Source organism: Micromys minutus, assembly GCF_963924665.1.
Source record: "Micromys minutus genome assembly, chromosome: 18".
Taxonomy (NCBI): domain Eukaryota; kingdom Metazoa; phylum Chordata; class Mammalia; order Rodentia; family Muridae; genus Micromys; species Micromys minutus.
The window spans coordinates 5,804,497-5,828,934 of record NC_137953.1 but is presented as its reverse complement, the minus strand read 5'-3'; the positions used below and the strand labels follow the sequence as shown (position 1 = coordinate 5,828,934).

The window sequence follows — 24,438 nt, the reverse complement described above, 5'->3', positions numbered from 1 at the left end:
AGAAGAGCATTTGGATTCACTGCAGTTGCATTTACAAACAGCTATAGCTACTGATATGGGTTCTGGAGCCCAAATCTAGAACCTCTGAAGGAAGCGTTCCTAACCACTGAGCTGTCTCTCCGGTCCTAATATATCTAAATGAATTTAACCTTCAAGATGCCATTAGTCATGTAACATATTTGAACTACTAAAAATTAAGAAGTAAAATAGCAGCATAAAATAGGAAGTTAATGAGCAGATTGAGTTGTCTCGATTTGTTTTCATTACGTAGGAAGTAGCCTATGAACATCTTTACACTAAAGCCCATGAGCTTATGAATGAAAAAAATAATCTAGGTTTCAACTACTAAAAAGAGACTATTTAGAAGACCACAAGAGAAGAAAATACACTAAAATATACACTGTAAAAGGAAACAGGAAAGGGTTGTAGGGAGAAGGCTCTGTGAGTGAAGGACTTGCTGCGGAAGCATGAGGACCTTCACTATCCCCAGCAGCTGCCTTCAAACTGGGAATCGAATGTGCACCTTTAATCATAAACCAGGCATGAGCGGCCTGTTCTCTGGCTTCTGGTCCAGTTGGAAGAGCTGAACCAATGATTGTCAGGAAGAGAACTGGGCTCACAGAAACAAGATAGTTAAAAAAGAAATTCTAGTTTGATTTCTGACCCCTACACATTTGTGTGTGCACACAAATATATGTATATACACACCATTTTAAATTGTTTTTAAAGTAGACAAGTTAAAGAAAAGGCTTGCAATAATAAGTGATAAAAATTTTAAAAAATAGGAAAGAAAATAATCTACAATCAAGTTATAATACAAATTACATGAAGTGCAAATGAAATAATTCACACACATGAAGAAAGATGTTGTTTTAGAGTTTTCTATAGATGTATAAAAAATCATCATAAATGTTGTGATTTAAAATAGTGCTCCTTTTGTAATTCAACATTCTATGCACAGAAAGTTCCAAGAAGACTAATCAGAATTTTCTGATGAGGGGCTCTCAGGCTAAAACTAAAGGATCAATAAACACCCATTTTTATCTGAGTGATCTGAGATAACATCTTCTAAGATTATTAGATTATTGGCTGATCTTTTAGTACTGCTAAGAAGTGTATACCCAGAGGAGCCTAAGATAGCATCTCACAAAGTTCCTGCACATCCATGTTTATTGAGGTGCTTGCTATCTGTCGTATCCAAGATTTGGAAGTTGTACAACTTCTTACCAATAAACTATGAGTTTCTACTACTTATGCCTGTGCATACATACATGCACACACACCCACATGCACACGCACATGCATATGTATTTATTTCATTTTAGTGAAAGTCAGGCACTACAACGTAAAAGGAAAAGATAAATGCAAATAAGAACTCACTGAAGAATAATGAAGAATGTGTACATTGCTCTTCTATAAACACATGACCCATAGACAGCAAAGTGAAACAGCAAAAACAGCAGTCTCCCATCCGACTAGGGAAAAGAGAAGCTTGACTTTTTCTCAAGCCAAGCATACAACTAATGATGGGGTGCTGGGATCAGAGTTTACTGAAAATCAATGACTTCAGAAGAAAATTCTTTATACATTTTTTGGATAAACAAAGATATAGCATTAAGGAATAAGGAAAAGATTAGGCAACTAGAATACGTTAATGACTAAGAAAAGTCAGGCACCAAAGGGAAGATGATATTTGAAGTATATACAGTTTGCAAAGGCCACAAGCTAGAGTTTATAAAGAACCTTTATAAGTCAACAAGAAAAAAAAAAAAAAAAAAAAAAAAAAAAAAAAAACAGTAAGCCAATAGAAAAACTTGGCAGAGGCTTTTAAAACTATTTCATTCTAAATAGAAAAGGTTGGCCCATGCCATTAATTCTTAAGAGAACATAACATGAAAGCTATTGCAGGGTGCTACTCCCCACATAAAAGCTGCAGTTTAAAAGGGCATAACACCCAGAGCTAGGAAAACTTAATCACTTGAATCACTTTGTAAGTGTGGAAAGAAATGTTTTATGGGACAAGGAAATTGAGAGTTTGTTCTTAAGTTGAAATGTATATAACCTATGACTATGGAATCCTGCCTTCAAGCATATGCTATAAAGTATACATGCTGCACAAATCAAGAAATGTTTCCAATGGTGGTCGTAGTAGTACAATTTATACCACCCTCAAAACAGAAGCCAAATTATCTGTTAGTAATACAACACTTGTACCTCCATGAGTGCATTAGTACGGGGTGCTACATTTCTTAATTACTGCTACAAACACCACCACCTGTCATCACATGACAGAAATATGTGTCATGCCTATCTAAGCCATGGTGATTCACATATAGATAGATGGTATGATTCACGCATACAGTTCTAACAGGTGAAGTAAATGATCGGATTGCCAGTAGGTTAAGAGTGGTCTTTAGGAACAAGTGAGATGCTGTAGTTATAAGGTTGGTAGGCGGAGTGGACATTCCAGGGTTCTAAGATGCTGTTTTCTAAACCTGAGTGGAGGCTAGGTAAGAAGACTCATCTGTGCATTCATACTTTCTCATGGCTGTGACCAAATATCTGTCAAAAGGCAATTTAAAGCAGAGAGTGTTTACTTATTTTGGCTCACGTTTAGGGAGGATACAACATTCTAATACATATTAGGAAGGACAGTGACTGCTTCTAATGAGTCACCACTTCCTATGTCACCGCTCCACACTGCCCCCAGGTACTCTCTCACCTGGGTGGTCTCTTCCACATTAGTTCTGCCACCAATAGGTCACATAGAACTAAGGTATATTTATCGCAGCTACAGCCACCCTCTGGTTAGTATTTTTTCCTGGCTGCCTCTCTGCTAGTCAATAACTCTGCCCACACTCCAACCAGCCCAAATTCAAAACTCAAGAAACTTGTAACTTATCAATGGCTTAATCGCATATTTACTCAGTAAATTTTACACTCCACAAAATGTGTGTAAACTCAGAGCCAAATGATACGATATAATTTCCCCATCTAGATAAAACAAGTCATGTTCCTCAATCTCCATCTTCTCCTCCTCCCTCTGGCTCTGGCTCTCTTTCTAAAACTTTATATATCCTGCCTACCCTTCCTTCTTGTTTTATCTTGTGCCTGCCTTCACCTGCATGAAGACAACTTACAATACAATCAATCCTCTTGGAGGAAAAATTACCGTTAATCTAGTCTCCATGTATACATTCAGGAAGCAGAGGAAAAAGAAAGCTGTGGCACAGCCCACTGTATCATTTTAATTCCCCAAACTATAGGATTGCACCACTCCCATATGTGGTGAGTCTTTTCTTCTCAGCGGACCCCTTCTAAAGCAATCATAAACATCTCGAAGTGCATGGTTCATCAATACTCTAAAGGTTTTTGGTGAGTTTTGTTCTGTTTGTTTTTGTTTGTTTTTGAGTTCAGTCAATTAGACAGTCAAAGTTAAGCATCCCAAGTTTACCCCTTGTCAACTTGACACCCAAACACATCACTTTAGCTCATATATATATCGTCTCTTTTCTTCATTGGCTCATAATAATTTCATATTGAAAAAATTCAGTAGTCCATCTTCAAAAGTTCCCAGTTTAAAACAATTTCAATGCTGTAACATGAGTTTGAGGTTAGTTTGTTTGTTTTTGTTTGTTTGTTTGCTTGTTTGTTTTTGGAGACATATGACAAACTCTTAACTGTGAGTCCTTACAAAATAAAATTAAAATATTAAGTAGGATACGTTGAATTTACAGTGCCATAATTTAAGGCATCTATTCCAATTGGGAATGAGACATGGCAGTAAAATACTGATACATCCTATACTGAAGCTCAGAATAAACACAAATCCTTTATTTCTGAGTGCTGAGGGCATTTAATGGGATTATCTGGTATCATGGTGCTTCTCCTTGAGGCCAGCTCAACTTGGTGGCTGCTGCTAGTCCTAGCACCTCCAAAACCTTGTAGCCTTTTCAACTATATAAGTTTCACCTTCTTCACTTCATTCAATGACTTCTCAAGGACTATAGGCAAGGAATCCAATACAGACAATACCTTCTCTCAGAGGATTTTTGGACCTTGGATGTGAGTTCCATTGCCCTATAACTCTCATAGTTTATGACTTTGAAATCAGCAATGTACAAAACTGAAAAGTTCTAGTGACATATTGAGATTTAGGGTGCCTTCTTTCACCAATTGTGTCAGACCTGGGAAAAGGCTTCCCTGAGAAGTTATTTTCAAGTGAGTGACTACTTCAGTGGCTCTCTCAGTGCAACCATCCTTTCAAATGAATCTTGTCCTTTTATGAGCTGGAGCTTTCAATGAGTAGCATTCAGTTTTCAAAAGGTCTTTTCTGTTATCCTAGTGCCAAGTCTAAGGATTCTCCTGAATTGTAACAATCCTGTTAATTATAGTTATTTATCTCTACCTCCTTGTCTAAAACTTTGCAAATGCCTACAACCTTTCTCTCACCAAACTGAATGTTCTTTTCTCCCCTATCTTTCTGCTACGTTTCTTCCTCTCTGACTGTAACTTTAGATAAGAACAGTGAACAATAATCATGCTATAGCTTGAATATCATGTTGTCTTTTGTTTTTCTCTACCCTTTCATTCACATTTCTAAGACAGAAACATTCAGTGAGATTTTTTTGGCAGAATGTAGCATGAATGGCCTCTAGTCCAGCTCCCAATAGAGAATCTCATATCTGCTCTGAAATCACGTGAGTCAAGTTGCTAATGTCCATATTTTCTCAATTTTGCACTTTAAAATTCCCACTAAAATATCCCATTAATGTTAGTTTATAGCATTCAAGGTTGTGTTATTTTCCACTTCTAAGCTCTTCCACATTCTTCCACAAACTATACAAATAAGCCTGCAAACTACACAACAACCCTACTTCTGATACCAATTTCTATATTAGTTACCTGTATCATTACCATGACCAAATACCTAGTAAAAAAGTAAATTAATGAAGGAAGAGATTATTTTGTATCACATTTTGAGGACATAATATTTATCAGGGCAGAAAAAGCATGTGGGGGTATGCTACTCACATAATATCTTCAGTCTAGAGGCAGAAAAAGATAAATTCTTATGCTTAGTTCATCTTATCATTTTACAAATTTTACTTAGCATGAGACAACAGCCCATTGCATAGTGTCACCAAACTTCAGGGTGAATCATTCCTCCCTAGCTGAATCTCTTTAGAAATGCCCTCACAGATATATACAATGTTGTGACTCATTAAAGCCTTAAATGTTTCATAATCCAATCACTTTAACAATAAAAACTTATCATCAAAACTTTGTAATAATTAATTTATATACACATTTTTGCACAATTACATGTGATATTATACTTTCATAAAATGTTTAAAGTACATAAAAGGAATGGTAATAATACTTAATTGACTTTTTACATGTATATTGGACACTTTCATTAGTATTGTCATACAGTTTAAATGAGGCATCACTGGCCCAAGGAGATGTTGCTCTTGAAATCTCAGCACTTTTTCTTTATTTTGGTAATGTATATAATATGAAGAGAATAGAAACATATTCTGCTTTTCACCACTCTTATCTTCTCTGTGAAATCCTTGGTGTAGTCTGTGACACAGGTAGGGACCTATTATTACATTTTATTAATGAGGAAACTGTGATCCTAAACAAATATTAAGCATACTATCCTAAAGATGTCAAATCTTTTACTTGCTAAGGGAATTTTTGTAGTGTGGCCTTTTTCTACATGATCAGTTCATAGCCATGGGAACAAGCTATGCAGAACAGCATAGAGATAACCAGGTTTATGGCAATGGTATTAAAGATATGAACACAGAGAGTACTGAGAAGCCATATATTCTCATATGGAATTCCAGCTACTCCTGTGTTCTCCAATGTACAAGCCATCACAGTAGATGTTATACTGTACACAAATTGGGAAGGCTAACTGCAAGGGAGATTCCATAAGGCAGCATCTATAAAGTCACTCTTCATGATAGAGTGAGACGTTGAGGTAATGAGGCTGGTTGAGGACCATGCACACTTCTGTAAGTAACCCCCGACCTATGTCTGTCAGCCAAATTGGATTGTGATGGACTTGCACTTTGGTCTGTTATCTGTGTCCTCTTTAGGTGAAGCAACTTTTGTTCATATTTCACCCTGGAAAGGTGATATAACAAAAAATGTTCAGAATTGGGTACAATTGCAAATCCTCTTGCTTTCCCTTTTACCAAATTGGATGAGATACTGTGCCTTAAATAAGTGTAATTAAAAATCCTGTTATTTCATGAATGATGAATTTGCACACCTAAAATTCCAAGACCCAGTATAAGGAGGTTATTCACCTGTGTACCGTATATTTCTAGCATTCATAAAAACAGAATATCCTTTTATAAACTGAGAAAACCTAAAGAACCATTAGAAATATGAAAAAATCTTATAACCTGTTCTTAAAGCTGATGGAGGCTGGGCAAACATCCCAAAACATTTTTATTAGATGTGGCTTTTAAAGATTTTTAGGATGTATAAGGTTCTGATAATAAAGTCATCTCATAGAGTCTGAGTTTTATTTCTACCTTAAGTACCTGGCATTTCCACCTGGTGTTTAATTAAAATAATCCAGTGGAAACAATTGCACTTCTGTCCAGGCAGCTGGGCTTCACTGAAGCTGCTGTGCATTTATTACTTCATTCAGCACAAGTAGATTGGTGCCCACTGTGTGACAGGCACTATACTTAGCTGTATTCATGAGATAAGAGATGAGTTCTACCCCAAAAATATGCTGGCAAGAATAGAAATAAAGTAAGTTAGCAGGTATTTGTAATCTACCCCAGAAGCTGCTATGACAGTTGTAAACAGAACATCTACTACAGAGGCCAAAGACTTGTAAGTAAGGAAAAAAGGATGAGCATCACAAAGGGGCTACTATCAAGGCTGGGGTTATGCACCAATGGGTAGTGCAATAAAGTCTTAAAATAAAATTCCCCAATTTATACAAATCCAAGCATTGTACTTCATGTCTATAATTCCAGTACTGCTATGGTGAAATAAGAGACAATGAAAAAAAAATGCTGGATACTCTCAGGCCAGCTAGCGTGGAATACACAGTGGTAATTAAGAAGCTCTGCTTTATAAATGGAAGGATTGTTGAGAAACCATACCCAGGATATTGTTGATTCCAACACTCATCCATGCACTTGCTCAAGAAGAAAGAGGGACAAGGACAGAGAAAGTGAAAAAAATGATTCAGGTAATACTAGTGGAACCCAAATGGGGTAAATTTAGGAGAGACCCAAGAGAGCAGTCGCTGGCAAAATTCAAATTCATTTTTGAGGATGGGAATGTTGAATTTAAGAAGAGGGTCTTACAAAGACACATCAACATAAGAAAAGTCATAGCATAAACATCCTGCAGTTTTATTTAAGTACTTTAGATTTTTCATGAAAGAAATGCAGATCTTCTGCAGAATCTGAGTTTAAGTTTTGATTTTAAAAGATCACATTGGGTTCAATGTACAATACAACAAAACTGAGCAAGACTAGAAACAAATAGATGAGCTGCCATAAAATAGATAAAGGTAGGATACATGAAGGTAAAAGAAATGTGCTGGGCAGTATGTAAAGAAAGACAGGTTAACAGAATGTGTTCAGAGGAGAGGGAGGGGGAGGGAGGGAGAGAGAGAGAGAGAGAGAGAGAGAGAGAGAGAGAGAGAGAGAGAGAGAGAGAACCAAGGGCCCGTACCAAATTTCTAAGTGGAAGTGTGGCAGAATCCACCAATGCCCCTAGATAAAAGGTAAAAGAATAGCCCACCACCCCACAGCACAGGTGGGATGGTACAGACAAATAGAGAACACTCTGAGGCTCTCTAGTCATATGACCTGCCTGCAGTGAGCACCACTATAATGTACATGTATGTGGTAGACAGGTAGGAGAGAAAGAGAAACAGAATAGTTTGAACACTATGAAGAACGGTGGATGCAGAGGTGGAAAAAAATATCTATATGAGTAGTCTGCCTGTCATTGAGGCCATGTTGAAGTCCCAGCACATGTTGTTGGTTAGGGCCACATCTGAGTCTCTGGTAATGCACCAACAAGGGTATTTGTCAATATCCATGGCTTATGTTACTACTAAAAACCACATAGACATCCCTGGTCTGGTCTGCTGCCTGGGACCACATAGGTGTCCAAGGGCTATTCTTAGATGGTCCTGCCCCTCACTAGCAGTAGCACTCTGGAGAGCTGGAAGCATCATTCACCAGCTGCAGCCCTCAGATGACCTGGGCAACTTAGTAGAGCTGGTCCTGATGGAGAAGGCATGGGTAAGGCAGCACTGAGGATGTGCAAGCAAGAAAGCTATCCCAGCCCCTTCCCAGCTATAGCACTCAAAATTGGGAGAATGGGCCCAGCATCTCAATTGAGCAGCAGAGTAAGGCTGGTTCTGGTGGCCCCTTGCCTGCTCCAGCACAGAGTAAGCTAACTGGGACAATTCCAGAGAGTCTCTGAAGAAAGAAATTGAAGCTCTCAGAAGATGCAAAGATCTCCCATGCTTTTGGATTGGCAAGATTAATATAGTAAAAATGGCCATCTTGCCAAAAACAATCTACAGATTCAATGCAATTCCCATCATAATTCCAATGCAATTCCTCATAGAGTTAGAAAGAGCAATTTGAAAAATACACTTGGAATAACAAAATGATGAGGAAAGCAAAATCTATTCTCACCAATAAAAGCCTTTTGGGGAAATCACTAACTCTGACCTCAAGCTGTATTACAGAGCAATAGTGATAAAAAAAATTTTGTGGTATTGGTACAGAGACAGGAAGGTAGATCAATGGAATAGAGCTGAAGACCCAGAAATGAACCCATCCACCTATGGTCACTTGATCTTTGGTTAAGGAGCTAAAACCATCCAGTGGGACAAAGGTAGCTTTTTCATCACATGTTGCTGATCCAACTGACCGTCAGCATGTAGAAGAATGCACATTGTTCTATGCTTTTTTTGCCCTGCATAATGCTCAAGTCCAAGTGGATCAAAGGCCTTCACATAAAACTAGATATATTCAAACTAATAGAAGAGAAATTGGGGAAAAACTAAACACATGGGCACTGGGGAAATTTTTTGAACAGAACACCAATGACTTATGCTCTAAGATCAAGAATCTACAAATGGGACCTCATGAAATTGCAAAGCTTCTGTAAGGCAAAGGACATTGTCAAAAAGACAAAACCATAACCAACAGAATGGACAAACATCTTTGCCAATCCTTCATCAGATAGAGGGCTAATATCTAGTAAAAACTCAAGAAGTTAGATTCCAGAGAATCAAATAATTCTATTAAAAAATGGGATACAGAGCTGAACAAAGAATTCTCAACTTAGGAATATTGAGTGGCTGAGAAGCACCTAAAGAAATGTTCAAAATCTTTAGTCATCAGGGAAATGCAAATAAAATCAACACTGAGTTTCCACTTCATACCAATCAGAATGGCTAAGATAAAAAACTCAAGTGACAATAGATGCTAGTGAAGATGTGGAAAAAGAGAAACACTCCCCCATTGTTGGTGGGACTGTAAGATAGTACAACCACTCTCAAAATAATTCTGGAGGTGCCTCAGAAAATTGGACATAGTACACCCAAAAGATGCTCCAATATTTAACAAGGACGCATGCTCAGTTATGTTCATAGCAGCCTTATTTGTAATACCCAAAAGCTGGAAGGAATCCAGATGCTTTTCAACATAGCAATGGATACTAAAAATGTGGTACCTTTATGCAATGGAATACTATTCAGCTATTATAAACAACAACTTCGTGAAATTCTTAGGCAAATGAATGGAACTTGAAAATATCATCCTGAGTTAGGTAGCCCAATCACAAAACACATACACATACATACACACACACACACACACACACACACACACACACACACACACACACACAAACATGATAGGCACTCACTAATAAGTGGATATTAGCCCAAAAGCTTAGATAACCCAAGATACAATTCTCAGACCACATGAAGCTCAAGAAGAAGGATGACCAGAATCCAGATGCCTCAGTCCTTCTCAGATGGTTGAAAGAAAAAATATCCACAGGAGGAAATACGGAGACAGAGTTTGAAGCAGAGACTGAAGCAAAGGCCATCCAGAGACTGCCCCACCTGGAGATGCAGCCCATATACAGCCACCAAACCCAGACAATACTGCTGATGTCAAGAAGTACATGCTGACAGGAGCCTGATACAGCTCTCTCCTGAGAGACTCTGACAGATCATCAAGTATACAGAGGCGGATGCTCACAGTCAACCATTAAACTGAGAACAGGGTCCCCATTAGAGGAGTTAGGAAAGGTTTGAAGGAACTGAAGAATTTTGCAACCCCATAAGAACAACAATACCAACCAACCAGAGATCCCAGGGACTAATCCACTATTCAAACAGTAGAAATGGATGAACCCATGGCTCCAGCTGCATATGTAGCAGAGGATGGTCTTGTTGGGCATTAATGAGAAGTCCTAGTTCCTGTCAAGGCTCAATGCCCCAGTGTAGGGTAATGTCAAAGTGGGGAAGCAGAATAGGGTGGTAGAGTGGGGGGCCACTCTCACAGAAGCAGAGAGAGGGAAATGGATAGGGGGTTTATGGAGAGGAAACCAGAAAAGGGGTCATATTTGAAATGTAAATAAAATATATCCAATAAAAATAATTTAAAAAAAACTACAACAAAGAATCGTAAACGATTTCACTGTAAAGAAATGATAGTAATCCTATAAAACCAGCACTTTGAATGTTGAGGCGGGGGAACAGCCATGAGTTTGAGACCAGTCTAGACACATGGCAAGAACACTTGACACCCTCATTAGTGCGTATGATTTTATGCTGTTTGGGAATCCATTAAATATAAAAGGGTAAAAGAAATACATAAACAATAACACAGATGAAGATATTCTTCCTGAAAGGGAAAAGAAAAAGAATGTGTTCTCTGCACTTAGCTGTCTACTGATGTCAAGTCAAATAGCAAGTGTTTTCAGCAGTGATGCCTCTTTATTCAGCCTCTTATTCAAAGATCTGTCTACTTAGTTGTCTCGTATTTGCAAAGTGAATTACAGTTTTCCAAAAACACTTGCACCTGTCCTCTCACCTGAGCCCCAGCACAAGCCCACAGAGTCACAGTCTCCCATTCCCCCATGAGGAAAGGAGAGAAGCCACTTATAACTCATTAATAATTCATAGTTCACTGCCTGCTTTTTTTGGGGCCATTTCCATGGGATGAAAGACAAGTATCCTGGCTATGCTGATGAAGCATTCTATTAATTGCTTGAATGATTGTTTGTTTGTGGTGCCCTTGATTTAATTTAGGGTCTCATATATCCTAGACAAAAACACTTTACTGCTATCCCCAGTCTAGTTAACACTTCTGGTTATTTATCTTATTTTAAGACTGTTTCATGTATGTCCACTCTGTAACCAAGTACAACCTTGAATGACTATGTATTACAGAAGTGCTTAGGATGACTAGTATATGATTTTGAAGAAACTTGAAGTCTGGATCACAACCAAAACATATGGAGCACAATTATTAGGACTGTGTTCTCTCTCTCCCTCTCTCTCTCTCTCTCTCTCCTCTCTCGTTTGTGGGATTCCTCAGTTGGGAAAGCATTTGTTGAATAAATATGAAGACCCAAGTTTGATGCCCTAGAACCTTTATTAGACACACACACACACACACAGAGAGAGAGAGAGAGAGAGAGAGAGAGCCCAGTTGCTATAACACATGTATGTAATCTACCACTATGCAGCAGAATCAAGTGGATTCCTGTGAGTCACTGTGAGTCCCTGGCCAGCCTGTGTAATGAACCAGTAAGATCCACATTAAATCCCAGGTCCTACCTTAAAATTAGCAATGAGAAGAATTAGGGAGGGCACTGACATTAACCACAGGCCTCTGTATATTATCATATGTGCTTGTATGCCTTTACATGTATGCATGTCATATAAACATGCCTTTATACCTGTTACCTGTCACCCTAGGAGTTAGGATCGCTGACACAAAAAGTTTATGAGTTTTAGGCTGTCCCAGGCCACAGAGTGAGACCTTATCTCAAACATCAAAACACTCAAAATAATAATTATTATTAATAAACCACTAGAAACAATGTTCTAGGCATTGTGAGCCTAACAGTTACAGCAAGAAAGGAGCACGGCTGCCTTACAGCATGTGTGTTCAGCTTCATGTCCTTCATGAGACTCCGCCCACACCATTGCTCACATAAGCTACCCATCCTGTGGCCATTAGATGCCTCCTATTTAAAGAAAAGAATACAGCACTGACTTAATTTCAGTCACGTAAAACTGGCACCACAGCACTTTCTGCATGAAAACCTTCCCAATGAGAGTTTCTGATATCCAGACTCATCTAAGCCTTCACCTGTCCTGCTGGCCCCGAAGGGTTCTCTTTCCATCTCAGTAAGAGCCTTGGTCCTACCTCCAAGCAAATCAAATAGTTCATATCAGAGTGGAGAATGTGTATTGAGACTTTGGACTTGCTAACGTAAAACCTTCCTTGTCTTTTTCAACCTCTTGCTAGGCTTCCAGAAATGTACCAAGAGGGAAAAATTATGCTGTGGAGTTTTCTGGACATTTTCTGGAGATAACTCCCCCTCACGAATTCTGAGGGAAGGCTCTCTGTTGGCCTTTGTCATCCGCCCCTCCACAGCCCTTTAAGAGTCAGTTTCCCCACCCAAGTGGAGTCATGGGGCAGGAATGTTGTTGGGAAGTCACTTCCTGGCTTGCTTCCCCTGGCTTGCTCAGCCTGCTTTCTTATAGAATCCAGGTCTACTAGCCCAGGGATGGCTCCACCCACAATGGGCTGTGCCCTCCCCCCTTGATCACTAGTTGAGAAAATGCCTTACAGCTGGATCTCATGGAGGCATTTCCCCAACTGAGGCTCCTTTCTCTGTGATTAACTCCAGCTTGTGTCAAGTTGACACAAAACCAGCCAGTACAGGGGGTTTCTGGAAGGGAGGGAAAGTTGGAAAGGAAATACATTTGAAATGTAAATAAAGAAACTATCCAATAAAAGGAAGAGAGGGGGAGGGAGGGAGGGAAGGAGAGAGAGAGAGAGAGAGAGAGAGAGAGAGAGAGAGAGAGAGAGAGAGAGAGAGAGAGAGAAAGGGAGGGAGGGAGGGAGGGAGGGAGGGAAGGAGGGGGAGGGAGGGAGGGAGAGGAAGCCTGGATAGCACACACCCTGGGGTGAAGTATCTCTGCCTTGATCTTGGGCAGTAATCACAGATGGGCTGAGTTCATGGAAGCAATAACTGTGCCAAATCTGGAGGACAACATTTCCTAACATCCCTCCCCACCCACAGGCTCTTAAGGCGTTCTGCCTCCTTTTCAGCATTATTCTTTAGACCTTGATGGGAGTTGGAGAAACAGGAGGAAGGATGTCAGATTTGGGCTAAACATTCATGGCCCCTCATTCTCAGCATACGGACCAGTTATGAATCTCTGCATATACTACTACTTAGTGCAAAAATTATCATCTCTGACCAAGGCTGAGAACATCGAGGTTCAATGGGTATAAATAAACAGTCATCTGAGGAAAGAGAAACCCCCAGTTCTTTAGCCCAGCAAGAGCTCCACCATACTGCTAGTCTTACACAATGTGAGGTAATCAACCTGAGAGGTTTATTGCCCACCCACTTACAAGCTGACGGTTATTAGCCAATTAAAGCACAGATTTGCCATCTTTTATAGATCACACTTAATGAATTAGATAATCCCAGCATAGTTACCATGGTACACTATTTATAAAGGCCTGCTATTTGCTTCTAATTTTTCAACTGATTAGAGTTTAATTTCTCTTGTAAATTGCCCATAAGTAACAAGTACACCATAGCAGGACATCCAGGTTTACAGCAAAATAAAATTCATAGGATTGAACTTTCCTACTTCTGAAGCGAAACACAGTAGAGAGGTTTTTCTTGTCAATTTCCCCCACTCTCTTTCTCTCTCTCTCTCTCTCTCTCTCTCTCTCTCTCTCTCTCTCTCTCTCTCTCTCTCTCTCTCTGTGTGTGTGTGTGTGTGTGTATGTGTGTATGTGTTTGAAGCAGAGTCTCATGTAGTCAAGGCTGGCCTCAAGTTCATTATAGAGCCAATGATGACTTTGAATGTCATGTGCTCCTGCCTATCTTCACCAAGTCCGGAGATTACAAGCGTGCACCACCAACCCTGGCTTTATGCTGTGCTGAGGATCAAACCCAGGACGTCAGGACTGATATCTAAATGCTTGCCTCACTAAGAAACTCCCCTGGCTGTGCACCAGTGTGCCCTCCAGACTCTTTTGAACAGGAAAAGGCTCAGATGACTTGACTTAGAGAAATAGGAAATCATAGCCATTGTGGCAGAAAATAGTGGCTCTTCCTTTAAATACGATGTGTCCCCTCCTGCTTCCATTGTGTTTCTCTTGACTATAAAGGCTCTTGGATAAAAATAAAGAGGAGACCTTCCACCTGAATACATTTGAGTGATGTATTTTTCTCTCAATACCTTTAAATAAACCAGATCATATTATGTTTTTCTCATCTCCCCCTCTGCCTTTACCACCCTCTGTCTCAGATGTACGTACCTCATTACAACACACGTCACTCATTTTTAGTCTCTGACTTGCCAGCATCCCACACAGACCTGCTGTTCCATCTCTCCATGTTAATTCCCATAAATAACTGATATCCAAATTAGAGTCTTGGCGATACACTAGGAAAACTTCTGTTGAGAATCCTGAAACTCAACGGTTATTTAAGGCATTGGGGGTTGTTGGAGATTTGTTGAATTCTTTCTTGAGGTTTCAACAACATGCACATGACAGGAGGCTCGTACTGTCCATTGTGAAAATGTAGTCACATATAAAGTACCACAAAAGTAGCTTGAGGAGATTCCAGAGCAACTCCTAATCCATATGTCCATAAGCTGCTTACACAGATACAGGATAAATTATATACCAAACACATATGTGGCTCACTGGATATTGAGCAATGTAGAGGATTTTAAAGGTTTTAGATTAAAATGTTCATTCACCACACACACACTCACACACACACACACACACACACACACACACACAGACCCCTTGACAGTGAATATCCACACTGTGCTCTCAAGTTACTCCAGGGTTCAAAGAGGATGCACTGCCTCTTTCAATTTCCTGAAATAACTTGGGTAATATATGTCTAAACTTCTCAAGTTTATGACATGTGAATTGGGATGAACTGATGTATCTTTGTTTTTTCTTTAGAAGGAACCTAGCTAAAGACAGTTTCAGACTGGCACACAAGGAAAACAGTACTGAGAGAATAAATGACCTGCCCTTGATGGAGGCATGGGTGAAACTAGTCAGAATCAATGATGAGGTACCACTACCTGCCCCCTTTTTTCCAGCTCTTTCACAGAGGTTCTGGCTTTTCAGAACTATTTTCAGGGTACCAGAGAAAGCACATGTATGTGTGTGTATATATGTGTGTGTGTGTGTGTGTGTGTGTGTGTATTTCTGTGTGTCTATATATATCACTATATGATGTATATCTATATGTATATCTATAGCTATCTGTATGATGTATATGTATATCTCTATATATCTCTATATTTATATGATGTACATGTGTATGTGTATATGTATTCTTATTGTGAGGATGTTGACTTGTTTCTGTAGAATTTTTCTTTGACACTGAATACCTTGACAACTCCCTTCTCATGAGAGCCATCAGAGAGTCTAGTCACCAAAAATAATTAGTGACATCTAAGAGAAATGCCATATTGCCTGAGATATTTTTTTTGTAATGCATGAGTTTCGAAACCATGCTTCTGGAAATGCTAGGGAATCTAATCAGAGAATTCTAAGAAAGGACAGAGGGAAGCTGAACGCATCCTGGGGATTCTGCCTCTATTCCTTCCTTTGACCAAATAATCTCCAGTTTATAATTCTTATGGGATGCTTAAAAAAAAAAGTCTCACGACGTTAGAGCCCACAAAATATGATATCTATGAAATCACCATTTTAATATATGTGAATAATAAAAGGTAGTAACGAAACCAGAAAAACTGTAAGAATATGGCAGGATATGGAGATTTAGTGCATAGACCGCATCTGTACAATCACACGTGGGCACAGAGGAGAGATGCTTAACTGGACTTCAGTTCCCAGCCAAGGCAGCAAGCCATCCCAGCTTACACCAGAGCCTCGGTGGTCTTTTTCAAGAGTCCCAGCTAGTCCCACTGTTCTGCCAGCCACACATAGGACACTTCCTCCGAGTTTCTGTAATTATTACAAACTTGCACCTCAGCAAGTTCGTTTTGACAGACTCAAGGTTTAGAGGCACTTCCACACATGGTTTGACTCCGTGCAAAGCAATCAAAATCCTGTCTATGGATCATCAGCTTTAAGAGAGAGATTTTTATTCCTCCGACAAAATTTAGCCTTTGTATCAGCAGATGAGCACCGCTGTCAGCTCGTCAGGGAAAATAGCAGTAAAAGATGCCGGTGAATACATCCACAGCTAGACAAAATACAGAGAACAAATGCTCATGGAGGACTTGGCTCCAAATGGCACACTTACATATTAACCCATCTCCCTGGGGCTGATATGATTTTGTAGAAGAAAAGTGAAAATACTGTAGTAGCTAGAAGATCGTAGAAGACTGCTTCAAAATAAGGCGCTCTGAACACGGCAGGATTAATCTACTCCTGAACTCGCAGCCTACCTAAGACCTGTGCAAGACCAAGACAGTAAAGTTTCAGGCACGAATGATCTCATGAGACTTCAAGTGTAGCCATGGGCTATTGACAATCGGCAGCTTCTTGAGGAGATTTCCATTAGAGGTTTGACCTCTAGTAAGTTGCCCATGTTTCTGGTGATGGACTAATATTCACATAAATTTGGAGAATGATAATTGAGTTACAAAGAAAAGAAGACGGGATGGAATTGAGAGGGTGTGGTCTCAATATCCCAGGAGGTTTGGGATATGAAGGAAAGTGGAGTATATATGCTCAAAGCACATTTTATACACATGAAACTCTCAAATAGGTAGATACAATTTAAAAGTCATTAAACACTAAGTCATATAAAGGTATAAAGTGTCATTGATAATAATGTCATCTTCTAAATAGATTTTATTTTTTCTTACTTGATTTTTATCCACATATCCCTTTCAGACACCGTTTAAAAATAACTGATTTTTTTTTGTTTTGTTTTGTTTTTTGCCTGTAAAACTACAGACAGCAAACATTTTAGGGTTAGAAGGACTTGTATCCCTTGTCAAGATTCCTCATCTTTGTCATTCTAGGAGAAAAAGAGCCACACATGATAGGCAAATAGGTCAGTGAGTTTTTATAAATTTTATTCATAAAAGTAAGTCATGTGCCTTATTTGTTCTGTGTGCAAGTCCCTAGAACTAAAAAAAGGCAGAAATCCAGTTGAGTATTTCCTATGTCCCACTGGATGACATCATGTCCCAGTGAATGCTACCATGCTCTATGGGATGACTCCATGCCACAGCAGGGGAAATGAAGCCCTAGTTAACTGATGGGACTTGGTGAGTTTAAAAATATGTTCATTAGATAAAACTCGAAAAATAAAAACATAAAGTAGGTTCCAGGGTAATTGGGAGGGAGCATGTGAGGGATGAATATTTATAGGAGTATAAACTTTATTTGATAAAAAATAAAAAGGATTAAAAACTGAACTGTCACTTATATCCGCTGGGAGAGGGGAAATCAGTTTTTGCAGTGAAATGACACTAGGTATGTCAACCATCTGAGAGCAGGCCTTGTGTCAGAAAAGATTGAGCAGCCTATGGTGGACTCTGCAGTCTTTGCGTGCTTCTGTTTCTGTGCAGTTTTGTTGGCCTTGGAGGAGGTGGTTTTCTTGGCTTGGGGGGTTATTATGTTGGGGTTTTGTTCTTTCAAGGACAGCTTAGAATCTAGTAGGTGGGCAAAAGAGGATTTGGGGAGACGTGAAGAGAAGCGTATGATCAAAATATATTTAGATTTAAAAGGTATTTTGAAGAGTGAAAAATATAATAAAATGCTGTGAAATAAAAATAGAAATCAGTACAATTCAAAAATGATGAGAAATTTGAAGTATTGGATAGAGTCTTCTTGACTGAAACACATTTAGGTGTATATTTATGCTTATTAAAACTTACAAACATCTACAGATGCCTATCCCTGCAACTGTGCTTCACTTTAACAAAAGGTCACATAAAAATAATTTAATAAAAATTAAGGAGAAGAAAGAATGCATAAATACAAAATTAATATTGGGAGACATATCTTTCCCATAAAACTGACAGTTCTAAAACTTGTCAAGAGAGGTTATGAAAAGTTAACGGTCCTCTCGGTGTTAAGTGTGAAATGTTGTCAAGGTCTTTGCCTGAGCTGTAATTAAGATGACTTATTAACCGAGGATTAAAAGGGACCTATTGTCCTAGGTATTCTAAACTCACATTACAGTCATTCAAATGAATTGCCTGCCTGTTCACATTTCGTCTTAAGCATAGCAAACCTTGACATAATGGTCCAACTAGGACTCTAATCAACTTAATTAAGCAAGAACAGCATGGAAACATGTACACTCTCAGTCAAATTAAATTTTCTTTTGTAAGGAGTCATGAGAAGAATATTCATTAGCATATGAACCATGAAAATATATCCATTAACTCCCCAAAAGGGATATAGTCACCAATATCCTTCTACAAAATGAAGGGCTTACATACTAACTAGAAACAACACACATCCACTCTCAAGGAGTCTTCTCAAACGCTTCCCAGGGGCACATCTGAATGGAGTCACATAGAGATGCAGAAACCATAGCTCTAAATCAGATGATTTTGCTAAATAAAAAAAAAAAAATGTGCCCAAATCCTATCATGGTGTGATAGACAGTTATAGAATTCTTTGTGATGAAATATAATCCTCAGCCCTGACTACTCCTGTTCAGGACTACACTTGGAAAAGTCACTTTAAGTTCATAGTTTTATTTGTAACATGTGTAGTATTTTATAATCTGATAACATGCCAGATTTCACACTACAATAGCAAGCAGGAATCCAGGGTTCAATCCTGGTTTGTCTAATTTAGGAATCATCTGGACATCATTTAACCTGCATAACTTACAAACAAAAGAAGTGTGTGTGTGTGTGTGTGTGTGTGTGTGTGTGTGTGTGTGTGTGTCTACTATAGGAATAATGAAGATTTCAATCCACTAACTGGAAAAAAAAAAAACCTCTTAGTTGTATATGCCCATTGAATAATAAAGATGAATTACTTTTGATATTTAGTAGGCATTCCAAATGAAAGCAGCCATATGTTATATCTTACAAAATTGGCTGGGGACACGGCTCAGTTGGCAAAGTGTCTGCCAATCAAGAATGAGGACTAGAATTGGGATCTTTATCTTTCATATAAAAAGCTGAGTGTAACACCATGTGCCTGTAAACCCAGGAATAGAGGCAGGTCACAGAGACAAGCAGATCACTAAGGCTCTCTGACTAACTAGCCTAGCCTCAAATTGATGATATTTAGATTCAGTGAGAGATCCTACTTCAGAAAACAAAGGTTCATATACTCCAGGAGAGCTCTAATGTTGGCCTCCGGCCTCCCACGCATATACACACATGTACATATGCATTTATCCCTACTAACAAGTACATATGCATATGCTGGGTTCATAACATCTGGGCTCAGTAAAAGAGTAATAGCTCCAGATCAGTGCTCAGCACTTACATCCACATCCTTATTTCCAGAAGATCTGATGTTCTCTTCTCACCTCCATGGGCAGCAGGTCCACATTCAGGGCCCATTCAGACATGCATACAAGACACTTGTTTTCAGAAAATAAAACAAATATTGAAAATATCGTTCACAGATAGACAGAAGTCAGACAAACATAAAGATGATATGTTTATCATACAATAAATGAAAAATGATAGACAGGTAAATAGATAACAGCTCCATAAATAGATAGCAGGGCAGATAATGGGGAGATAAATAAATGATAGAGGGATAATGGAAAGAGACAATCCAGTGGAAAGAGAGAAGATTGGTGATAGAGAGATGAAAATGATAGATAGATAAATGGATACATATTTTGCAACAATGTTATAAAATAGGAAGGCAGTTGATTAATAAATGGTACAAAAGTAATACATAAACAGCAGACTGATGATCAGATAGTTGGTCAGATAATTGATAAATAGAAAATGAGAATTAAATTTACAGGCATAAATGTTAAGTCACTCGTGTATTTATAATGAAGTTTCCTATCAACATTTAACCTCTTGTCTTGTTAATAATTAATGAGATACTCCGAAGTTAACCTACACACTCTAACAGTGAGAGAAAACACAGCCTGGCTCCACAGTATATTTTCATTCATCTTAAGCACAATTGGACTTTCCAGAAAAGAAAATCTCATAACCCAAATAAACAAGAAGAAAGTGAACCTAAAGCACTTGGTGAGCATCTCTGATCTGGTGAAGTGGATACAGGAAAAGAAGGAGAAAACATCAAAGCAGGTAAAGGCAAACTGCTGGGTGATGTGCCCTAAAACATAGCCGAAGACTGCGTGGACCAGAGGGACACTCCATGAGTGAAAATTAGAAAGGAAAGACAGTAAGAGAAAGAAATATAAGAAGAGGGAAAGAGTCGCAGATAGCACAAGGCTGAGAGCTAGCATTCATCAGGGCTATAAGATTAGTGCAGGCTCAGACCCTGTGGTCTTCAGACCAGCATAGGCTCCTTCAATGGTGCCCTGTCCACCTTGCCTGTCCACGACCTGGGGACAACTGTCATCAAAGAAGTCCTGCAGAGGGCCCAGGTGGCTCTGGAAGAGGTGTCCAAGGTCATATTTGGACACGTTTTGATGGCAGGTTGTGGGGAGAATCCCATTTGACAAGCCAGTGTGGGTACAGGGTCCCCTACTGGGTACCAGAATGAAGTGGCCAGATGACTTGTGGCTCCAGCCTAAAAGCCATGTTCCTTGCAGCCCAGTTCATAGCCATGGGTGAATCCACCATTGTGGTTTCTGGAGGCATGAAGACTATGAGAAAGGCTGCTCACTTGGCTCGCCTGAGAACAGGAGTCAAGATGGGTGAGGTGCCATTGGCTGACAGCGTACTCTGTGCTGGTCTTACAGATGTGTTTTACACTTACCGCGTGGGCTTCACAGCTGAAAGCGTAGCGAAGAATGGAAAGTGAGCAGAGAGGCCCCGGACTACGTTGCAGTTCTGTCCCAGCATAGGGCAGAGCATGCACAGAAAGTTGGCTGCTTTGACAAGGAGATTGGGCCAATGCTGGTGTCGTCCAGGAAAGATCTTACTGAAGTGAAAAATAGGTGAGTTTCATCGAGTTTTCAAGGTTACTCGTTGTGGTAGTAACCTTGAAACCATGGGCAAGCTGAAACCTTACTTTCTTACCGATCGGACAGGAACGGTCACCCCAGTGAATGCATCAGGAATGAACGACGGTGCTGCTGCTGTGGTGCTTATGAAGAAGACAGAAGTCAGATGCTCAGACCTTTAGCACGAATAGTCTCCTGGTCACACTCAGTGTGGAACCTTCTGTTACGGGAGCAGGACCAATCCCAGCCATAAAACATGCTGTTACAAAGGCTGGCTGCTCCATAGAGGTTGTTGATATGTTTGAAATCAGTGAAATCTTTGCCGCGGTCTCTGCGGCAATAGCTGAAGAACTTAGATTAAGCCTAGAGAAGGTCAACATTGATGGAGGAGCCATTGCCTTGGGCTCCTCTGGAAGCATCGGGCTGTAGGATTCTAGTGACCTTGTTACACACCCGGGAGAGAGTGGGTGGTACCCGTGGTGTTGCAGCCCTCTGCATTGGGGGTGAGATGGGGATCGCCATGTGTGTTCAGAAAGGATGGTCGGCCTTACAGCCATCACCCTTGGACAGTTCTTGTTGAATCAGTAACACTAAACAGAGTGTGAAACCAGGGGACCAAAATGGGGACAGAAACCCTGGTGCACAGCTTGCTGTACTTTAATGTGAGACACCCAAGGCTAAGACATTGCACCTGACACTGTTATAAATAAAAGGGAAATCCAATCAGTCATCAAGGGCTCCGGGGTTAACAGCATTTTTGTAATTTCCATGTTTTGGTCTTTGTTTCTGGGTATAATTTTCTCTGATCATTGATTTTTTTATTTGTTTTTGAGTCAGGGTCTCACCATGTAGCCTGAAAATCATTTTGTAGATGAGGTTGGCTTTGAACTCCCAGAGATCCACTTTTCTGTGCCTCCTAGGTACTTGAATTAAAGGTATGCACCATTACGCAAGGCCTCCACAACGATCCATTCAAATAAGGATGTGGCTTCTGTTGTGAACTTCAGGCTCTTTGCTTTAACTTTGCTTGGTTCAGACACCCTTGCTTGCTCAGTGTCTTGTGGTTTCCCATTGATCAAATCAAAACCAATCCTGTAATGGAAATTGGATTCGGTGACCTCTTCTAAGCTGAGGTGGTGGAATAGGTATTCCAGCTATTCTAGTCAAGACTGGAAGTCACAACAAGTGTGCCTCTGGGTTATTGAAAAGTGAGCAGCAAGCAGCTTCTGTGCATTTACTTCCCTGCCTGACTAGACAGGATGTGACCTGCTCCAAATATCTACCTTGGCTTCCCAAAAATGATGAACTTTAACTGGAATTGAAAGCCAAATAAAGTCATTCCTCCCTTAAAAAAATAAAGAGAGGAAGAAAAGAGAGACATAGCATAGTTATTAGAGTTCTACTTTTGATTTCTTATCATTGTCAGTTCATAAGAACTTGAAAAGAACTTGAAAGAGCTGGAGAAAGAACAGAAGGAGCAGAAGGGTTTGCAACCCCATGGGAAAAACAACATTATCAACCAACCAACCCCCTCCCAGAGCTCCCAGGGACTAAAACACCAACCATTGAGCACACATGGAGAGTTGGCTCGAGTTGCATATACAGCAGAGGACAGCACTCTTTGGTATCAATGGGAGAAGAGGCCTTTGGTCCAGTGAAGGTGTGTTTTCCCAGTGTAGGGGAATGCCAAGGTGCTGAGGTGGAAGAGGGTGGTTGGGAGAGGGAGCACCTTCATGGAAGCAAGTGGACGGGGAGGGGGGTGTGAGTTGGGGAAAAGGGGATAACAGTTGAAATGTAAATACAGAGAATATCAAATAAAAACAAACAAAATAAGAACTCTAAAACTTTCTGCTGCTTCTCTTAACTCAGACTTTCTCACCTGGGGAATCTCATCCATGTAAAAGACTGAGCACTTACACACACTTGATGCACGTCTCTCCTATTGATCTCTAGGACAGAGGGCATCCTGTCCGAGAGATCAGTGAAACTCAGTGAATGTCAACCTCTCTGCCATGTTAGAAATTGGAAATCTTTACACTCTGTGGGGATTTATTGTGTGTGTGTGTGTGAATGGCTGACACAGGGAGTAGACTCAGAAATACCAGGGAATATCCTCCCCGTGAAAAAATACCTAAGTCTGTAGCAACCCAAGGACAGCTAGACCTTTACCACTGCCTACCCAGAAGTCTTACCTGTATCTGTCGTAACATATCCCCACTGTGAGAACAATCGCTGCACTGAATAGGTTGAATTCCTGTCCATGCCTGTGCTCCACCCTCCATCTGTGCTGCAGACTGGACAGTTTTGCAGGTGGTAGGCATTAAGTGATATTTTGGACTCAGTTGTCCTTTTATGCAGCCTAGAGCATAAAGTCATGCATACACACACACACACACACACACACACACACACACACACATGCATGCACACACATACAAATGCATACACATACATGCATGCACACACCCAAAAACACACACAAGCAAGCACACACACATACAAGTACACACACAAATGCACACACACAGACACACATATGCATGCACACACACATACAAGTACACACACACACACACACACACACACACACACACACACATGCACACTCACAAAGTTCCATTCACCATTAATTCAGAATCTCCTTTAATTACCTGATTGTTTTACTTAGGTTATTTCATTGAAGAGGTAACAAATTTATGGGCACAAAAATTCATTTATAGTGGTAAACTGAGCCCAGCGTTGATTACATTGCATTCTTTTTACCCTGAAAGAAAATAAATAAATAAAATTTCCCTGAGGGACATTGGTCTGCCTTTCTTGTTGGGAATATTCCAACCAAATTGATCATACAAAACTACCTGTACCTTACAGTTTGTCAACATGGCTTCCACATAAGGAACTCGTTTTGTGGTGAAAAGGAGTTGTTATGAACTCATCTCTGAACCCTGAATTTCCTGTGTTACAAAACATTACTTAACCTGAAAATGATTAACCCAATAGAGGTGCTACATATTAGCTAAACGAAAGCCAGTTTCTATATATCCATGTTGTATTCCTAACAAACTATTC

General features: G+C 39.8%; 1 pseudogene across 1 annotated transcript; it reads left to right on the top strand.

Annotated features, from left to right (window-relative positions):
* Positions 1–467: 467 nt before the first annotated feature.
* Positions 468–21,949, top strand: LOC308432360 (acetyl-CoA acetyltransferase, cytosolic-like; annotated as a pseudogene). The gene is made up of 2 exons: positions 468–573; positions 20,631–21,949. The product of its transcript is annotated as an acetyl-CoA acetyltransferase, cytosolic-like (transcript).
* Positions 21,950–24,438: the final 2,489 nt, after the last annotated feature.